Source organism: Pinus tabuliformis, chromosome 8, assembly GCF_031772625.1.
Source record: "Pinus tabuliformis cultivar Carrire ecotype Pingquan chromosome 8, CPIR1, whole genome shotgun sequence".
Classification (NCBI taxonomy): Eukaryota; Viridiplantae; Streptophyta; class Pinopsida; order Pinales; family Pinaceae; genus Pinus; species Pinus tabuliformis.
Window position 1 is genome coordinate 1,531,223,240 of NC_142294.1, and position 21,511 is coordinate 1,531,244,750.

Genomic DNA, 21,511 nt, shown 5'->3' on the forward strand with positions numbered 1-21,511 from the left:
TGAAAATGTGTGCTCTAACCAACTAATCTATGAAAAGGTATGGTGTCTCTCTCTCCATTCAACCATGGTTTCTCCTAAATCTGCAAATTAAAAATATTAGTCCTGGCCGCCATACTGATAGAGAAAAACCCTTGTAAAAGAAATAAAATCTAACTTGGGAAAAAATAGAAGTAAAAAAATCAAAATTTTAGTCCTGACCGCTACCTTGCAACAGAAAAATTTTGACCACAGTCAAGGGCATGCTTTAGCATGCGTGTGAATCACTTGTTAGAGTCAAAATTTATCCCTTGCGTGCATGCAACTGAGGGATTTTTTCCACAAAAAAATTTAAAAATTTCCTACAAATTCACTACATCCATAGAAACTCACGTTTTTATTGCTTAACCGAGGGATGAGATTGACTTACTTGGATGAATATACTCCTTCCTTGGCTCCTCTTGCTCCTCCTTTCCCTAGCATAAAAAAGGTTGGAAGTTATCTCCCTCTATCTTCTCCAAAACAAAATTACTAAATGAGGAGGCATGAGTTTCTTTTATAATAATTTTTGGCATCTTTAAGAATATTCCCTTTTTAATTTTTGGGCATGAGATGGTTTATTTGTTTCTAATTATTTTTCTAGTTCACTTTTGTAGGAGGTTGGAGAGATTTATTTTAGTGTCCCATCTAAAACAATGGGCCTGAGGTATGATTGCTATACTAGCATATAGGGGTAATTTATTATCACTATCATATTATATTTTGCATGTTAGTGTGATATTTATGCCTTAGGTCCAACCTCGTCAAGTTACGACTCTAGCCACTCTTTTTTATGCACATTGTCACTTAGCGGTAGAGTTTACTGGATCATGGATACCGTAGTTAGTGCTAATTTTTAGTCATGGTGTCCATGCAGTTGATTTTATTCCACATTTCAAAATCCCTCCTTCTAACCTGCCATGACCTATAATTTAAGCCTCACGTCCCCTTCTTCGTCATATTTCTAGCTATACCCTAGGAGGATTCCATTATATTTATCCCTTTTGAATGCAAAATTTTATCAACCTATTTTAGTAGAATGAGACTTGGTTTATCTCTCCCATCATCATCATCTGGTTGGCCTACCATCTACTTTCACTTGGTGTTTTACCCTTTCTTAGAGGAGTCGTGAAAATGAGTGGTCCTATTAACCAACCTCTTCTCATCTTTATCATGAATAGTTCCACCATTACTAGAACCCGTTGCTACCTTTTATACCACTCATTTGTCTAGGATGATTTTCCTTTAAGCTCTTTTCAGACTCGTTAACTTAGAAAATATTGTCCAGTGAACTTGTTAAAGTACTTGAAGGGTCATCTACCTAGTATAAGTTTAACCCTTTTCTGAAATGGTATGGACGAGTTACAAAAAAGGAATACCCTATTTTACTATGACTAGGAGGTTCTCCCTGATATAATTTTATCTCTTTTTTGGGCTTCGGAGACAACTTTGTGAAAAATGATCCTATAAAAAGAGAAGGGGGGAAACATTTATTTCCATTAGTCATCAAATGACAACATCCTTTGCATCATCGTTAAACATGACAACTTTATCCTTCATTATCTCACAGTTGGATTTTAGCTTGCCTAGGAGCCATACCATCCAAATGAGCCTCTTTAGTCCTCTGGTTGGTTACTCTTTTAGTCATATGGAGCATGCTGTGAAGCCTCCTGCTTTGTTGCATGATATCACATGGTGCTCATTAGTCATGTCTCCAAGTCACTCTTTTTTCTTTTCATTATTCGTAAAAGGGAAGTATGAACTGGTGTCAGCCATATGTAATATTTCGTTGACCTTTTTGAGTCAGCCATCCCTATGTTAGTTGTACTTCATCACTTCATGACTTCATCCATACATCAGATCATCCTAGTATATTATGTGTTGTTTTCTGGGGGATACATTAAGACCCTCCTTCGACGAATATTCTCTTGTCAAATCCAGCTAATTATCAAGGAGCTTGAGCTAGGAATTTGTAGTACATTGGAGCTTGCAGACCTTCGTGGAAGGCTTCCTTGTGGTTGAAAATGGCTTTATATCATTGTCTCCTAATTTATGAGGTTCATTGGTGTTCAATGTCTGCTCATTTATTCACACTCATGGACTATACTAAGTACCTTGGGTCCATTTTCCTCATTAGTGGATTCCCTCACATCTCTTGTTGGTTTACCTCATTGGTCGTTAATAAGGTGGTTTCTACCATGCTTGACATCAAATCATCCATTTGCATGATGTAGATTCATACCATCATAATTATGTTGAAGACCCTTGGTTAGGAACATTTCACTCTTATATGGAATACTTCCCAAGTTTCTTTGGAGTTACGTATCATTCATGTACTTTGAGGACTATATTAAGAGACTTCTCCTTCCGTCATGTGTCCATAGCCCTACTAATGTATACTGTGACATAGATCCACAATGTATTTGTTGATGGCTATGATTTATTTATCGAGTCACATGGATCCAAAGTGTATGTCTTCATAGTCATGTTCTAGAATTTCATGCCATGGATCCACAGTGTATTTTATAGCTGAAATGTTTAGAATATTCAGGTCATCGAGTATGGGTATGCCCATCTTGGTGATGTTATTATCACATATGAGACTTGAAATCCAATGTCTTCCAATATGAGTCCTTGGCTTTGTCTCCTCGCCCTGTTTTGACCTCTGAGCTCTATCCTAATGTATTTCAGCCATGAGTTTCTCTTCTAACCTGATACATTGGGGGGAATCTATTATCAACCTATATTTCTCCCTAAGGTTACTATTCTTGAGATATTATGTTGTTTTACCTTTTTCTGGGCCTCAGAACTTCTCTTTGTCAGTCACGAAACCTAGTCACATGGATGATGGCTCATTATAGTGTCTGGAACCTTCCAGTCACTTCCAAATTACCTTATGAGAGCGACTACAATATTTTTCTCCCTATTTTGTGCCTGCAAATGGGGGGAATATTTCTAGAGTCTCATGGTTCCTAGGAGATCAGTTTGACTCATCACTTATTCGAGCTAGCCAGGAATTATCATTAACAATATTCCATAACTTCTCGTCATCCTCAATGTCTACATTCATCTTCTTAGGAGCTCTCTTCACCTTATTTATAATGGAACACTTGAGAGGGTGAGGCTATTTAGAGTTTTTTGGATCCAAAGTTCATACTTTAGCATTTGATTTTTGCTGAGAGAGACAGGGTTTGTGAGGCCTATGTTGCTAGAGTATTTGTTATTCATGGATATTTTCCTATTGTAGTCCGGAGTCTCTGTCAGATTTTAGAGTGGTGACCTAGGCGAAGGTATACTTTTATTTTGTTTTGAATTAATAGAAATATATTTTCCTCCCCTATATTTACATGATTGTAGTAGTTACATATATTAATTCTATGATGTTTTGAGCTGATGATCTTCCAAAGAAGATAACTTATTATCCTTGAGTGTTTTTGGCTCTGTGTAGGTGTTGAGATTGAGTGCAAATGAAGCAGGTCATTTGAGTGGAGTGTGAGGATTCTTCTATGAATTCAAAACCCTTCACTGACTTGGGAGGAGGCTAGGTGCACAATCTTTCCTTTATAGCATCTAGAATCGTTTACTTGCTTGATGTTTGAGCATTGGATTAGGATTTGGTTGTCTATATATTACCCATTTCTCTCTTATTGTCCCATGATATTATTCAGGAAGAATATCATAGTGAAATATCTCCTTGCATGTAAATTTCATTGCAACCCTTGGATAAGGACATGCATATTGAAAGTTATACTATAGGTTTGCATAAAATACAGGTGTCAGTTCATCATTTATGGCTTCAAAATTTTGCGAAACTAGGACCAAGTTATAGAGCTCCGCAAGAGATTTATAAGGATGCAAATGGTCCCTCAATCTAAGTCTGTATGAGAAGTTATTAGAGTTTGAAGTTTGTACCAATTGGAAAAAAATTGAAATTCAATGTCAACCTTCTGCCATGTGGTATACCATACATATGAAACGTGGTAGTGAAGTCAACATGCCTAGTGGGACCCATAGAGCTAATGTGGCATCTTAGTCAACAAACCAAGTGGACCCACAAGCAGGTGATGTGGTAGCACCAAAATTCGACACATGGAAATTAGGTGACAAAAGTGGCATATTGTTTTAGTCCATTTTGTCGCATTTGGTTAATAGGATTGCAAACCAAATGAATAAAAAATTGTGAGCATGTTGTCATTAATCCTACACAAATCCATAAGCATGACCTTTCTAAATAACTGATTTTTTGGGTTTAACTACCTCAAATCAAGAATTTTAAGACCGAACATGCCCTACACCTTTAGAGACCTGTGTTCAACAAAATGTTGCTCCCTTCTACACCAATGATGATCGTCAACATCTTTCACCTTGTTGGGGGTCCACTAATTATATAAATTCAGGAAAATTGAAAAGGATCTTGAAGCTTGCTCTTCTAGAAGCTTCCAGGGGTTGTTTTAACTATTTAACTTAGATAAGAAGCTCAAGTCCTATCTGATCCTACCTTGGAGAGTTCACCTCTTATCCCTTGAGCTCATCCTCCCATCTCAAGTGGATCTCAAGCCTAGATTGGTAAATGGATAACAATTCATAAACTACCATCTCTCTCATACAAATTTACTACCATATACAACATCAGGGTTGGATTTTGGAGACTGATCATGCCCTCATGCTACTACCTTCAATCTAAGAGAGACACCATCTTCATGCATTAGGGTGACATTGAGGCATGCTTTGTGACAAGGAAGGACAGGTCAACTTGGGGAGATCTCTACAAAATCAACTACCATTCTAGGTTGTAAAAGCTCTCCTATTTCTATTAATACAAAGAGTATACTATTTTCTTGTATGGGTTATGTTACATTTACATTCATGTGATTCAATGCTTTTCTGATCCATTGAATAGAGTAATTCAATTATGCTACATAGATGTTGTGGATCTCTAGCTTCTTATGAATGTATGCGTAGGTTTTAATTAAAGTAATCAGAGCTATGATTGGAGCTTACAAGTTGGGAGGAAAGTAAATCTTGCAACAGATTCCAAGTAAGATTGTTTCCTATTCCTCAATTTCTCTAAGGAAAACCCTATATTCTTTACTTTTTTTTGTTCTAGACCAGTCCACTAGGTTTAGGGAGGATACTTTTGTCCAAAATTGTAAATTATGCATAACAAATTGGTGACTTTGTTGGGGATTGTTTCTTTCCCTTAGTGGTTTCCTTTACCTTAGCCCTTATTTCACCTCTTGAACAAACCTTCATTGGCTCACTTGTATTTGGATTGAACCTAGGAAGACCTTTCATTGTGCTTGAATTGATATTTTGTGTTAGAATTTTTCCAAATCTTTATCAGCACCCACTCTGGTATGGGGATAGAGTGTTGCAGTGCACCCTAGGCTTCTTTGAACCTATGTTGTAGAGCACTTGTGCCCTTTCAGCAACTGCACTGACCCTTGTTTGATGCAAAAAGTTGTCGTTTTGTGGTTTTCTATCTAACTTTCTTTGTTCCAACTGGTTCTCCTTGTCTCCACGAGTGTGTCTTGGTATCTGAAAAGCCTTCATATTGTTTTCTTTTGCTTTTTATTACCTTTGATAAGAATTTGTTTGGATTTTTCTCTTATCTTTTCAATTAGGTCATTGGAAAACTGATTTCTTTATCATTGATCGTTTTAAAGAATTGGTGTTTCAATCATCGTTTTGAATAATTTCTTTATCAATGATTTAACAAGTATCACAGTCTTCATCTCATTTGAAAATTAAGAGGATCTAAATGAAAAATATCATGCACTTTTCATTGCATTTAGGGTTTTGTGTGTGAAATTGGAATTTGGAACAATTCCATTAGGGGAAATGATTTAAAAATTTTGTTTTTTGCATCTTGTAAGATGTATCAGTCTTTTTTCTCTTACCTCATGTACATAGATTTTCATTGAAAAAAAATATTTCATTTTGTCATGCTAGGTTGCATCTTCAGGATATTCAAGTCAAATTCACAGTGAGCCTTGAAAATTGAAACATAATTCAAGATAAAATTTAAAATTTATTGAATAAATTTTAAGGAGAATTTGAAACATTAACGCAAACATCTAGAGGTCTTGGCTAGAGACATGTTCTAGCATATACAAACATACGAGTTGTTTTTTTTTACCAGCATTGCATTCCGAGGGTGATATCCCATTCCACATATGTGAGTGTATCAGACTATTCTCCATCTACCTCTAAGTATATTGGATGGTTCTCCATGCATGAAAATTATATGGGAATGCTCTCATCGTATGGGTATCCATTAGACAACACTAATGCAGACATCACTTCCATGTACCGTTGAGTATATTTTGGAAGTCCACCATAGGTTTCTATCCTCACCTTAGGTAACCGAGTCGACCACATTATATATTGTGATACACTGAACACATCATTCAGTGAGATTTCCTGCCCATATGTAAATAGTTCCTGAGACTAATGAAAATGGTTCCTGAGTCTACCAATCAAGGAAACCCCTTTGACCACAATCCTAGTCCTTTTCATCATTTTGGAAATATTGGTTCTCCTGATATGACAATGTTGTCCCTTTCCATATTTATCATTGGTTTTTCAGTTTGGTTATTTTCAACCTCTTTAATTATGAATGTCCAAACTTCTTCTCAACCAAGTAATCCTCCACCTGAATGAGATCAAACATAAGTTTATCCTAAAGTTGATATTTTGCCTTCTTCACCTATTGTTTCTTCATCTCTCTCTTCCTCCTCTCCTGGTTAAATTATCGGTTCTAGTAACCAGCAGGCTATGAAGAAGAGAAATGGATGATGAAGAAGAAGTAAGATAAGTAGGGGGGGAACCAAGCAACCATTGACACCAATGTGACTAGTATTGAGAAACCTTCCAATTAGCTTTGTAAAGATAAATTCCCTTGCAAGTTATGTAAGGGTGACCACCTTATTAGAGATTCTGCTCGTATCCCATAAGTATTAGAAGTGTGGTCCACAAGATGACATTGGCCTTTGTCATCATCCTCTGGAGATTATTCTTGTGACAAACCATCAACTAGTGATCATAAGGTCCATGAGAAAAAGGGTAAAGTTAAGTTTTGTTATACTTTATGTGAAGGAAATCATCCTTTTCACCTTTGTCATTAAATGTATGAAGTCTAAAAAGTGTTGGAAAACCTTACAGATTCTCATCCTCGTCTTTCGATTGCTTACCAAAATATTTTTCCCAATCCTCTGCTACTTAATTAAGTGATTGATCAAAATGTGAATCCAATCCATCCCAGTCTCTCTAAATTTGAATCCCATGAGTTCATTCACAACCAGTCATTGGTTGAGAAAATGGTTGAACTGATTCAACCTTCAGTCGATCGTACTTTTCCCATGGATAGTGAGTCTCATATAGCTCAGGATCTTCTGATTTCTTCAGATTCCAATGAACAAGGAGGAAATCCTCTTGTTCCAATGGAACATGGGGACAAGTCTCCCATTCCCATGGCATAGGGGGGAAATCCTCTCGTTCCAATAGCACAGGGTAGTAGTTCTCCTATTCCCATGGCATAAGGGGGGAGTTCTCCCATTCCCACTAGCAGAATATAATCTTCCTCCTTACATGCCCTTACATATATCATAGTACAAGCTTATAATGTTCTTGTACAAGTCACATTTATAGAGAAGGAACATCTATTAGTATTATGTCCTCAACTACTTGGCAAGCTTTTGGATCCCTGCATCTTGTGCCTATTACCCAGAATATGTTGGATTTTAATGGAGGAACTAGTCAACCATTAGGGGTCATTAGTTTCTTATTGTTTTTGGAGGAAGAACTATCTATAAAGATGTGATGGTAGTCCAAGACCCTTTGGATTTTAATTTAATCCTTGCATGTGACTATGTTCGTGACATGGGAGCGCTTGTCTCTTCACTCTTTCATGTGATGTGCTTCCCACATGAAGGAAGAATCATGGCCATTGACTAGATTTTGTTTGTTTCTCCTAATCAACTAGCTTCCCTAAATGCTCCTTATATGCAGGTGGTATCTCCCCCATGACATATACGTTATGTGGAAACTTCCTCCATGCCCACACCTACTGATGATATAGTAGGTGATGTAGTGCATAATTTATTGGGGGCATTGGCATCTGATATTTCCATTAGATCCTTTTATATGTATCCCTTCTAGAATGTTGATCTCCCATCTGATGAGATCCTTTTGAAATCCATGGTATCTAGGGAGCCATGATCAATACACCTATAGATTCCGTAGTAAAGTTTCTTGACTTGTGTCAAGCTCGTTGAAAAATGAAATAGGGTGTTCTAAGTAGAGTTATTTTTCATGTGTCAAGATCATTAAGAAATGAAACAAGGTTCCCATAGCAGATTTCCTTTTGTTTTGTCAATCTCCTTAAAGAATGAATCAAGTCCTATGAGCATAGTTCTTTTAATATGTCAAGCTCATTAAAAAATGAAATAGATCCCCTTCCAATTCGATCCTTTGATTAGGTCTCATAAATTTACAGTCTAGTATTTTAGTTGATCTCATAAATGAACCTTCATTCCATCCACATATTAGTAACCAGTAGTGTACTTAGGTGAATGAAATGAAGCTTGGGGACCAGGTCACTAAAATCACATTATTATCGTGGCGGCATGAAAACTTATATCAAGCATAGTTTTCCTTTATTTCAAGCTTGTGTAAAAATGAAACCAATCTCAAACATAGTTTTTCCTTGTTTGAAGCTTGTGTAAAAAATGAAAGCAGTCTCAAGCATAGTTTCCCATGTTTCAAACTTGCGTAAAAGTGAAACCATTCTCATCCTATCATTTGTGATTTCTATTTTTATTAACCTATCTATGCCAGATGAGCCTTGGTTTTATCTTTCCATCATTACCATCTCCTTGGCCGATCATGCACTTTCACTTAGTTGATTTACCCTTTCCCGAGGAACCGCTGCGATGAGTGGTCTTATTAGCCAACCTCTTTAACTTCGTGGGTTTTGAGGAGTTCCATAATGAAAAGAACTAGTTTCTACCCTTTATACCACTCATTCCTCAATGAGGAGTTCTCTTTTATCTCTTTCTAGAATCCCAAAACATGAAAATATTGTCGATCACTTGTATTTTAAAACTCGCTAAAGTAAATGAGAATACAACTGCCCAATATAAGTTTAACCATTTTCTAGACTGGGATAGACTATTTACCAAAAAGGAATACCTTAATTGAACATGGTTAAGAGGTTTTCCTAAGTATCGTTTTTTTCCTTTTCGGACTCAAGAGACAACTTTAAGAAAACAAACCTTTGGAGTTTTCTTTTTCACCCCTTTTCCAAACTTTCTAAACATGAAAAAGGATCCAAGTTTCACCGTTGCTGGACTCATAAAAACATCAAAAAATGATGAACTCATAAAACATAATAGGATTGAAATAGTTCTCAAGGTTCATTAAAAATACTTAGAGGGATTCATCCAAAGGATGAACTTACAGATCAATCGTATGTTATCCTCCTCAATCTTGTTAAAAAATAAAGAGTTACTGGAAAGAAATGGTTAGGGAAATTAGGAAATAAGGTACTCCACCTATTAATGTTAGCGATTCTCTCTTGAAAATGACACTCTTCCACTCCATCTGTATTCGGCCGCCAAATTAGCATACACTTTCACTCCATTTTCACCTTTATCCTCATTTTGTCACCTCATTTCATCACATTATCATTATATTTCCATTACCATATGGGTTCATATTTTCATTTTGCAAAGTTATTTATTTTATGTATTTAAAGTGAATTTATGATTAAAAGATAGAAAAATAACATGTATTTGCTTACGTAAAGGTGGAATGAGTTTGTTGACATGTGTAGGTGATTTGGAAGATTCCAAGACATTCTTATGTGGCCTCCAGGACTCAAATTCGATTTCTCTTGAATATTTGAAGGAGATTTGGGATAGGGGTCAAGCATATCCCATGGAGAAAAATCATGGATAAAGGAATATGTGTCCCATATTGGTTGTAACCATATGAAGGATTTGTGGATCTATGTTAAGTTATGGTATGTTCTATGCTTATAACAGTTTACATATTTTCCATATTATATTCCACAGATTAGAAATCACATGTACATAAAGTAAAGTGCAGATAGAACATTAAACGATCAACAGAAAACAAGCCAGGACAAGAGACACAAGTTGTGGTAGCTAGCCAGGGACGAACCCCGCAATGTGTGGGGAAACCCTTTGATCAAATCTTCTTTTATCTTCAATAATTCAGCAAAGAGAAATAATACAATAAATCTGATTCATATCAGTAGTAGCAAACCCTAGATCAGCAACATCAACATTAGCGGCTTCATCATCAAACTAGGGCAGATGATATCTCACAAACTGACTGTCGGATAGGCTTGATTCCACCACCAAAAATTGCAACTTCCAGAGGAGGTTCAGATGAACCTACAGTGTAGTTTAGATGAGGAGATATTCTAGTCCATGTAGGTCAAACTTTACTTCTACAGTTGCAGTTTCAGTTTCGGCACCTTCTGGCTTCAAACTAGGGCAGTCGATATCTTGCAAACCATCTGTCGGATTGAATTGATTCCACCACCAAAAGATGTGTCTTTCAGAGGAGGTTCAGATGAATCCTTTGTACAGTTCAGACGAGGAGATATTCTAGTCCACGTAGGTCAATCTTTACTTCTGCAGTTGCAGCTTCAGCTTCAACAACTTCCAGCTTCACATGTGTGAGGGAGACACCCTTTTCTGCGTAGTAGAGAGAGAGAGAGATGTGACGAGATGAGTGAGTCCAAATGAGGAAAGGTCCTCCTATAATTATAAACAACATTGGTGTTTGAATAGATGCGACTGTTGGGCTTTTTAGCCTACATGAGTTGTAGGTCGGCTTGATAATAATTCCATAATCAAAATAAATTCATATCTCCTTGAATAGTTATTAGAATCGGATGATCTTTATATCAATCCTACACCTCTTGATGAGAGGAATCTAATAAAAATGTTATCAGCGATGAATAAGATGACCCACATGAAGTTTGGCCGTAGTTTCCAATTTTAACACTCCCTCTCAACTAGGGAGAACTTCATCTGCAATCTGTCTATTGGTCATTACTATTCATCCATCAAATGCACTACCCTGTACAGCCTGACCCTTGCCCTGCTCTGCTCTATTCTGCCAGTTTTTCTTTGTCCTGTTCTGCCCTGTACTGATCTATACAGCTCTGCTCTGTTATGCACTACTCTGCTTTGTTCTGTTCTTCTCTGCTTTTGTCCGAATTATGAAGAAGAAGAAATGATCGAGGATGTATCATACTGACTGAAAGTCAGTCTCAGAGTATGTACCACTGGTCCCAGACCATTCTCAACCAACCCAAAGTCAGTGTCATAGTGAATACAACTCCATTGGTCCCAGACTGGTATCATCCTCCACTGACTCAAAGTCAGTCTCAGAGTGCGTACCACTAGTCCCAAACCAGTCTCAACCAACCCAAAGTCAGCTTCATAGTAAGTACCACTCCTACCACTAGTCCCATACCAGTATCGTAGTCTCAGAGAGGGTACCACTGGTCCCATACTAGTCTCAAGGTGAAACAACACCCGAGAAGATCCCAAGGTGAAACAACATCTGGAAGTGCTATTACCATCCACCACACTGCCTGCCCAATCAGCATCAGTGTATCCAAGTAGTCTCACATCTTCGGTAATGTATCTTAACCCATTAGTAATTCTGCCACAAAGATATCTTAGAAGATTCTTGGCATCAATCCAGTGAGGCTCAACCAAATATGAGCTCACAATGCTAACTGCAAAACATATGTTCAGACGAAGGTTCACTAATAACCTCAATGCGAATGAGTTTATGAAACTCAAAGGCATTTCCCAAATCTGGTCCGACATCACTACCATATAACTTCTAAAAGTTAAGATCCTCGAGGTAGTCACAGGCTTGCAGTCCATCATACTGAATATTTCCAATATCTTCACCACATAATTTCCTTGAGATAGGAAAATTTCCCTTGGCTTCTGCCACACTTCATGTCCTCGGAAATAATGCATCAGTCCTAGGTCCTTCATTTCAAATTCAAAATCCAACTCCCTCTTACATTTGAGAATGAGAGGGTTTGCACCTATTAGAAAGAGGTCATCCACATACAACACTAGTATGAGAGGATTATCATCTTCAACCTTAAAGTAAAGGTTAGGATCAACTTCACTCCTACTGAATCCCAACTTCATCAAGTAGTTGTCGATCCTCTCATACCATGCTCAGGGTGCTTGCTTCAGCCCATAAAGAGCCTTCTTCAACCTGCATACATGAGATTTTCGATCATAAATCTCAAATCCCTCGGGTTGCTCCACATAGACCTCTTCTTTGATCTAACCATGCAAGAACGCGGTCTTGACATCCATCTGATGTAGGTTCCATCCTTGTGAAGCTGCAAGGGATATGATCGAGTGAGTGGTCGTATATCTGGCAACAGGTGCAAATATCACATCATAGTCTATACCTTCCTTCTGGGAGAAACCATGAGCAACAAAACGTGCCTTATACTTTTCTGTACTTCCATATGCTGCATGCTTTATCTTGTAAAGCCATTTAGAAGTGGCAACTGTCTTGTCGTGGGGTCTGGGAACTACTTCCCAGACATCATTCTCCATAATAGACTCATATTCTTTGGTCATAGCATCCTTCCATACTTGATGCTTGACGACATATGAGAATGATGAAGGCTCATTTTGTATGATCGTGCTCATGATGGTCAGGTATCCTTGATACCTATTAGGTTTTTTACTTTCACAAAAGGTTCCTTGGGGTGTAGCATGTCCTTCAGCATCATCAAGTAGCCCCCTAAGCCATGAAGGCCTCTTCCTAGAAGAGGAAGGCTCAGGTGGATAAATAGGATCCATGGGTTCGTCCACATCAGGAATTGTTACATCATCTACCCATAGAGACAACTTCCACAATCGTACGATTCTTCTTTTCTGCCACACCATTCTGCTAAGGAGTATGTGGTGTAATAATCTCCCTCTTAATGCCGCCTCAGGTATGCCTGAGTGAACCAACTGTAATATATCAGAGGTCTTTCTTTGGCTTGAGGGGAATGGTCCCCTTTTGAGCTTTCCTTCACACATCCTGGACATACACCTTCTTTCTCTACTTGAAATTTGATATCCCTATCACCATTTGTATTACATCGGGTAGAGCTTTGTAATGAAGGTGGGAAAACCTCAGATGCCAAAGTTGGGACTGAAGAGTTCTGTCACAAGACATGACACCTAGCAGACTTCCACCGACCTTGCCATCGCTAAAGGTTACCTTGTAGCCTTTGTCTTCCATTGCCAAGATGGATACCAGGTAACTTTTGAGATTAGGTACATATAATACATCTTGTAAGTGAATCGTATTACCTTGATTCAATTTGAGAGAAACATTGCCTACACCTTTCACGGGGTATTTCATGTCATCTCAAAGGACAATTTCTAGGTTAGTTTCTTTCTCTACCAGATTATGGAGTACTTCTTTGTAACCAGTGAAGTGTCTTGAGGTACCACTATCAATGAGCCAAATTCCCATTGAGTCCAAAGGAGCAGAGGTAGATAGAGCAGCTGGTAGATAATATTCAGCTTGCTTATTGTCAACAGTGTTAGACTCATACCTGGAATTTCTAGCCTTCTTGAATGGTTGCCCTCTTCCTTGATTTCCAACATTCCTTTTAGCTTTGTTATTGAATTTTTCATTCCTTTGATTACCATTAGAGGGATTCTAATCATCGTCATGGTGAGAGTCCTTTCTATCAAGACATTCCCTTGCATAGTGACCTACTTTATTGCAAATGTAACATTGTCCTTTTCTTCCACCATTAGGTCCAGCCTTTCTTTTCGATTTCGATCCAGAATGATTTCTTTTCTTTACATGAGAAGAAAAAGCAGCGGGAGGACCTTTAGGGAAGGGCATTTCTTGCTCTTCTACCCTTGTTTCTTCTTGAATGCATCTAGCCATTAATTCCATGAAACCAGGAATTACATTATTGTTCAGAAGAGTAGTCCTGAACACGTACCATTCGGATGGTAATCCTCCAAGAGTTGTGAGTGCCATTTCTCTATCAGTAATAGTCTCCCCAATAGATAGGAGATTTTTCTTTATCTCTGTGATTCTTAAGAAGTATGCTTGCATACTCTCATCTTTACCCTTCTTGATTTCCCTCTGCTTATTTCTAAGAAACAAAACTTGATTTCCATCATTAACTTTAAATAAACTCACCAATCTATCGTAGATTTCCTTGGAGGTGTCTAGTTCAGAGATGTAGGCCACCAAGCACTTGTCGATAGAGTCCCAGATGATCTTCCTCGCTTTAATTTCTCCATTCTTCCATTTGTTCCTGGCAGTAGGAGGTGCATTTGATGAAGGATCAACAATATTTCCTCTCACATGATCGAACACTACTTGATCCTCAAGGGTTAGATCAATAGACATCTTCCATCCGTGATAGTCAGCTTTCTCATGGAGCTTGTCCTCGGCAGGAAAGAGTGTTGAGGACCCCATCGTTCTCTGAGGATAGCCTTACCAATCTTCTCTTTGGTGATTGCTCCTGCTCCTGCTCGGGCTTTGTCTTCACCACAGCTCTAATTCCATGTTAAGTTATGGTATGTTCTATGCTTATAACACTTTACTTCTTTTCAATATTATATTCCACAGATTAGCAATCACATGTACATAAAGTAAAGTGCAGATAGAACATTAAACGATTGATAGAAAACAAGCCAAGATAAGAGACACAAGATGTGTCGACTAGCCAGGGACAAACCCCACAATGTGTGGGGAAACCATTTGATCAAATGCTCTTTTATCTTCAATGGTTCAGCAGAGAGAAATAGTACAATAAATCTTATTCATATCAGTAGTAGCAAACCCTAGATCAGCAGCATCAGCATTAGCGGCTTCATCATCAAACTAGGGCAGATGATATCTCACAAACCGACCGTCGGATCGGCTTGATTCCACCACTAAAAGTTGTAACTTCCAGAGGAGGTTCAGATAAACCTACAGCATAGTTTAGATGAGGAGATCTTATAGTCCACGTAGGTCAAACTTTACTTCTACAGTTGCAGTTTCAGTTTCGGTAGCTTCCGGCTTTAAACTAGGGCAGTCGATATCTTGCAAACCGTCTGTTGGATTGACTTGATTCCACCACCAAAAGTTGCGGCTTTTAGAGGAGGTTCAGATGAACCTACAACACAATTCAGATGAGGAGATATTCTAGTCCATGTAGTTCAATCTTTACTTCTGCAGTTGCAGCTTTAGTTTCAACAGCTTCTAGCTTCACATGTGTGAGGGAGAGACCCTTTTTTGTGCAGTAGAGAAGAGACTCTTTTCTGTGCAGTAGAGAGAGAGAGAGAGATGTGATGAGATGAGTGAGTCCAAGTGAGGAAAATTCCTCTTATATTTATACACAACATTGGTGTTTGAATAGATGCGACTGTTGGGCTTCTAAGCCTACATGAGTTGTAGGTCAGCTTGATAATAATTTCATAATCAAAATAAATTCATATCTCCATGAATACTTATCAAAATCGGATGATCGTTATATCAATCCTACACCTCTTGATGAGAGGAATCTAATAAAAATATCATCAGCCATGAATAAGATGACCCACATGCAGTTTGGCCCTATTTTCCAATTTTAACAATCTAGGAGGGGTTAGTGGATCTCCATTAACGAGTTAGTTGCTTACGTTTTTGTATAAATAGGAGTACCTCCTCCTTTCCAAAAGGAGGACTCTTGGAGCATGTATCCTAACTTATGATGGAATAGAATGATGTTTTCTTTCTATAGTTTTAGATATAAATTGTCTTAATGTAGTATATGAATTTATGGAATAGTTTGTCACTTTGTTCTTAAGAGAATTGAGCTCACTCTAAATGGACCAAAGAAACATTTTATTTCATTATAGATTTTATTTTCATTTAATTACTTAGATGTTTGAAGATTTTTCATTATTAATGAATGAATTTTAGTTTAAATATTATTAGCATATGAACGGACAAACAAGGGTTTACGTTAGGCTCTCTTCCATTTGATATGAATAATAATTGAAATTCATTCTCCTTTTGTAGTTTCAAGTGATTTTCTGAATTTTGAGTTTTCCAACAATGGAATTAATGATGAATGAATTTGTAATGAAGAACAGTAAGGACCTACTTAGTTAGGAGTCTCTTCTATTATTTGTTTATGCATCTTAAGCTATTGTCCATTAGTGGTTTTTTATTTATGTTCATGAAGTAGTATTCTTGAAGAAGGACAAATCTGGTTCTCCTAAGTTAGGAGCCACTTCTCCTGCTTATTACATAATGAATTAGAAATTACTTATATAAATTTAATATTTGTAATATGCGTTTCTAATTAGTTTATAATTGCATTCCCTTCAGTTTCCATAACTTATCTTCTAAAGTTGATTAGAGTTGCATCTGAGGGCCCATATATTTTGGTTTTCTTCTAAGTTTTACGAAACCCACGGGTTGACAATTAAATAATAGGGATTTAACAGATAATTAAACCACTCAACAATCTCCATGGCTGCTGGGTTGGGAAATATGCTTGTCTTGTTGGTTCATCAAACCATATCAAATTCATCACTTTCAATTTTGGGTCAGTGTTACCAAATCCATTCAGTGTCACTGATATGTTCAAGATAAGTCTTTTAGTTGATCTTTTATATGATACTCCCAAGCCTTTATTCATGTTTGTTATTCCTAAACCAATTCTACATCATCATCATTCTCTCTTTAATGTTGATACCCGTTTTTTTTCATTGATGTGGGATACCTGAAGGCCCCTGTGCTATGGGTCACTTCTCGTCAGCATCAACGCATTATCGAGGAAATTGACTTATAATCTCCCTTTGATACCTTGGGGCTTGCATACATGAACCACAAGTTTCCTCATTCTCAGTGACAAGTTTTCATCATTGGCCTTCGACTGATAGATTATGTGTCATGTTCGAATTCAACTCATTCATTCACACCATATGGATTGTACTGTTGTACCTTGAGAGCCATTAACATCATCGTTGGTTTATCTCGTGTTTGTTAATGACTTATATCATTGGCTGGTTAGACTCATATATTTAACAATTGAGTGAATGAGATAGAAGACCCCATATGTAGTTCCATCCATCTGGGCTTCACTCTCAAGATTAATGCAAGATTGCAAAGCATGATGGGTATGTTCATACAAGATAGTCATCCATGCATGGGTTCACTCTCTGTTATGAGTTGACAAACTTCCTAATAATTGTAGATGTAATGTTAGTTGGTGTGCTAAGAATGGGCATGCCTCCCTCAGTGAAATATATCATGATGAAAATGTATTGCAACAGATGATGATATCAACTAGTTGTTCTTGATCCAAACTTGTCATAAGATAAAGCACTTCAATCATCAGCCACCGTTTCTAACTTTGTGATTCAGGGGGTCATCTTTTATAGGTCACTTTGTCACATTTGGTCAATAGGCCTACAAACTGGATCAATCACCATCCGTGAACATGTTGTCATCATCCCTACACAAAGACCTAAGCATGAAATTTCTAAATAACTGAGTTTCTAGGTCTAACTACTTCAAATAAGAGATTTTAAGCCCTAGTGCACCCTTTTCCTTTAGAGACCTATGTTACACAATAGGTTTATCCTTTCTATACCAATCTTAATCAATGACAACTTTCTCCTTGCTAAGGGTGTGTTGATTCCAGAAATTTAGGAAAATTAAAACGGATCCTGAAGCTTCCTCTTCCAGAAGCTTCCAGGGTTTTTTTTAATCATTGACCTTGGATAAGAAGCTCAAGTTGTTGGAAATAATACTGAGAGGTGGGGTGAATCAATAATAGCACATCAATATGTTTTTCATTTCCATAATCAGATTTATATATGGTACTTCAATGAAGGGAACTCGCGTGTGCACACAACTGTTCTTAAGGCAACCAACGTATATCTAGTGAACTTATGATTCAGTTAATTCATCATATGTTGTTCTTTAATCTATGCATTAGTACATTATTAGACATTAAACAATAACCATGTGTAGTTAATAAAAAAATGAACCATCACACATAAGAAGCACACATGAACAACAAGATTTAAGGTGGAAACCCAATGTGGGTGAAAACGACCTGTTGCTGTCGTCTCTATATTCTTTTAATAATAATAAAATCTGTTTACAACATTGTACTAGTGCATACTCATACCAATACGCAGGCTTCTACCTGCAGAATTTTACAACCTTATCCCGTTCTCCAACATCTACTAGAAGGGAGCTATAACCTCCTAGCTCTTGTACTAGCAGATATGTTTAGTAGTATGTAGGCACCGACCTACAGAAGGCTATGACCTTCTTTCTTCCTCCAGGGACCACGTTTCATTAATCTTCAGACTAGATACTCTTCATAAGGTATACACTACTTCCATGTGTTGAACCAGCGTGCATACGCACCTTTACCAATGGGAACCAGCGTACAAATCTGCAAATTCAAATTTTTGATGTCTACGCTACTTTGATATGCTGAACCAGCGTGTATATGCTCTTTTACTAAAGCGAACCTGCGTACAGATCTGTAAATTCTAACTTAAAACATTCACAACTATTCCAGACTTCAGTCATACCCATATCATCACATTTACATAATAAAACATGCATTAGTATTCAGATATAGACTATTGAAGATCAAACCACATAATGATAATACTCTTAAGCCTTTATGATCCCAGTCCATCAACCTTTATCAGCCATATAAGTGCATCCTTAGATTGGATATAGAAACCCATCATAATCTCATTAACCTGCATATATGATCCAACACTTCATAAGATATTCAAATCCTTGCACACCTTGGCCTAATGATCTTCTCCTCCTTATATAGTTTTAGGCCTCTCTTAATACCATGGACCAAAACTACTTAGGACCAATACCTTGGACTAAATACCTAGGGTCAATACCTCAGACCAATTACCTTGGGTCAAATACCTTGGACCAAGAAATACCTTAGACAAAAAAACTTTGTTTTTCCAAGATATACGTGCTTTTCCTTCTATGAAAGTGTGTGTGTATGTATATGCTCCTTTTGTCCAGTAAACCTACGTGTATATGTAGCTTAGACAAGGTGAAATTGTGTATACCTCTCTTTCTTCATTCTTTGTAGTTTGATCTGTAATCCTTTGCTGTTAACTTGTTGTGCTGTGAACTATCATCTGAGAGAGTTTCCATTGTACATTACTTCTGAACTGATTTCTTTGAATTGCCCTGCATTTTTTCACATCTGTAAACACAACTGCCATGCATTCTGTGACATCTAATATCTCTTTTATAGATTCATCCAGTTACCATATACAAGTGAGTTGTTTCACTACAAGTGGGTTGCCATCAAGTACAACACATGCATCATAATGCCAACAATCACCCCCTTTGGACTTGATGGCAACCATGTTGGTGTTGATTACCGCAAGCTGTAGAAATTGTTAGAGATAACTAGCAACACTGAAATACTCTCCCTCTTTAACATCAAGGGCAAAGGGCAGACCAAGATATTCTCCCCCTTTGATATCAAGGGCAAAGGGCTGACCAAAAAGAATACTTTCATATCTGAACAATTGAATATAAACATTGATCATGCTCCCCCTAAGAACATGCTGAATTATCTGATTAAACTCCCCCTTTGTACATGATGAGATGCACTATATCATCCATGCTCTCCCTGAGCATATGCAAAGTCTGCAAATATTTTACAAAAGAATAACATGACTCTATATCTCAACTAAGTGACTTTTATCTTCCTATCACAAATGATTCATACATATATCAATCTCCCAACTAAGTGGGGATATACCAATTGTTTATACATGACATAAATATAATTACATCATCCATCCCATGCAAGGTGGGGATACAAATTACATCATATGACCAAAAAGGACTCATCAAAAGACAAATTATTACATCATGGGTCTTTATATGACCTTTACATCGAATGATATACATGACATTTATAACAGAGACCAAATGTCTAAACAAGGCCATGATAGTCATCAAAAACTATCATACACCATGTATGATCTACACCATAAGCATCTGTCAACAGCATCCAGACTTGTAACTTGTATATGTCCATCATCAGTTCCGAAGATATGACAAAGTAAATATCATCAACCTGTGAATAAGTATGTCATATATAGATATCAACTCATCCTCTTGATCTCATCAAGATCAAATTGCTTCGTTTCCTTAGTAGAAAGAGCCTTATCATAACCTTCCATGAATCAACTAACCATATGTCATATCTCCAAGCAGTAACACAAAATCATTCACATCATATCATATGTGAGAACACCATAGTCATCACATCATCATCAAGAACTACATGATCTTTCACATGAACCCTTAATATATCAACCATGTTTCATCACTAGGGAACATCCCACATCTGATAAGCATCAACCATGATAATCAATATATGTGAGTATCAATCTATCATCATAAGGTAAGAACTCATCATAATTATGTGTCTAAGTAAGCCATGCCTTTGAATATCCATGTCTTCAAGTAGCTATGCCTTCATGTGACTTGAAATAACACCATTCTCTTAGCCAGCCAACAATATTTATCAATATGCAACTTAAGTAATCATCCATGTATCCAGCATATTGTATATCCATCAAAGAGATAGCAATGTGTATCATGAGCTCATGATTATTTGTCAAGATTTCTTCATATCATCAATAGAAACAATCGTCAACCATGTGAGAGCCAAGAACTATAGGAATCTTGCATCATAACTGCACCATATGAACTTTATCCATATTTGAAGGCATGATGACGGTAGCATAAAATAAATGAGTGGTTCATCATCAAATAATGAAGTTGTGTACTCAATATTTGTAATTCTTCTTGTCCTTATGAAGATCACCATGTAAGCAACATATATGTACTATATGCATCATCAAAAAGTCATTCACAATCATCCATAAATCTGATCTGAATACCAACTATGTGACCCCAAGTATCATCTGAGATTTTATCATGGGAAACTCATAATCATAACATAGCAAGATGTATCATTTAACAACATAACCATCATCATCATTGATTAGGTACCAAAGACTTCTAAACATAATGCAACAATGCTTTATTAGAAGCACAACATGTTCTTGCCTTGAACTTGTTCCTCCTATTCACTGTCAGATCTGATCATTGCATATATCAGTAAGAAGTACCAAGGCATTCCTTTGTTATATGTCCAAACTTGCTACATGCATAACATCTTACATGTTTCATATTTCTTCCATAGTAGTCAATGGCTTTGTGACCAAACATGTTGCAAGAAAAACAATATCCCTTAAAGTACCTGGAAGCTGATGACCTTTCTGTGTCATAGTCTTGAACCATTCTACTTCCGCATCTTGCTGTAACATGTCCAAGATTATGACATAAAACCTTCAACATTATTCATTTGAGGAAATAACAGACTATC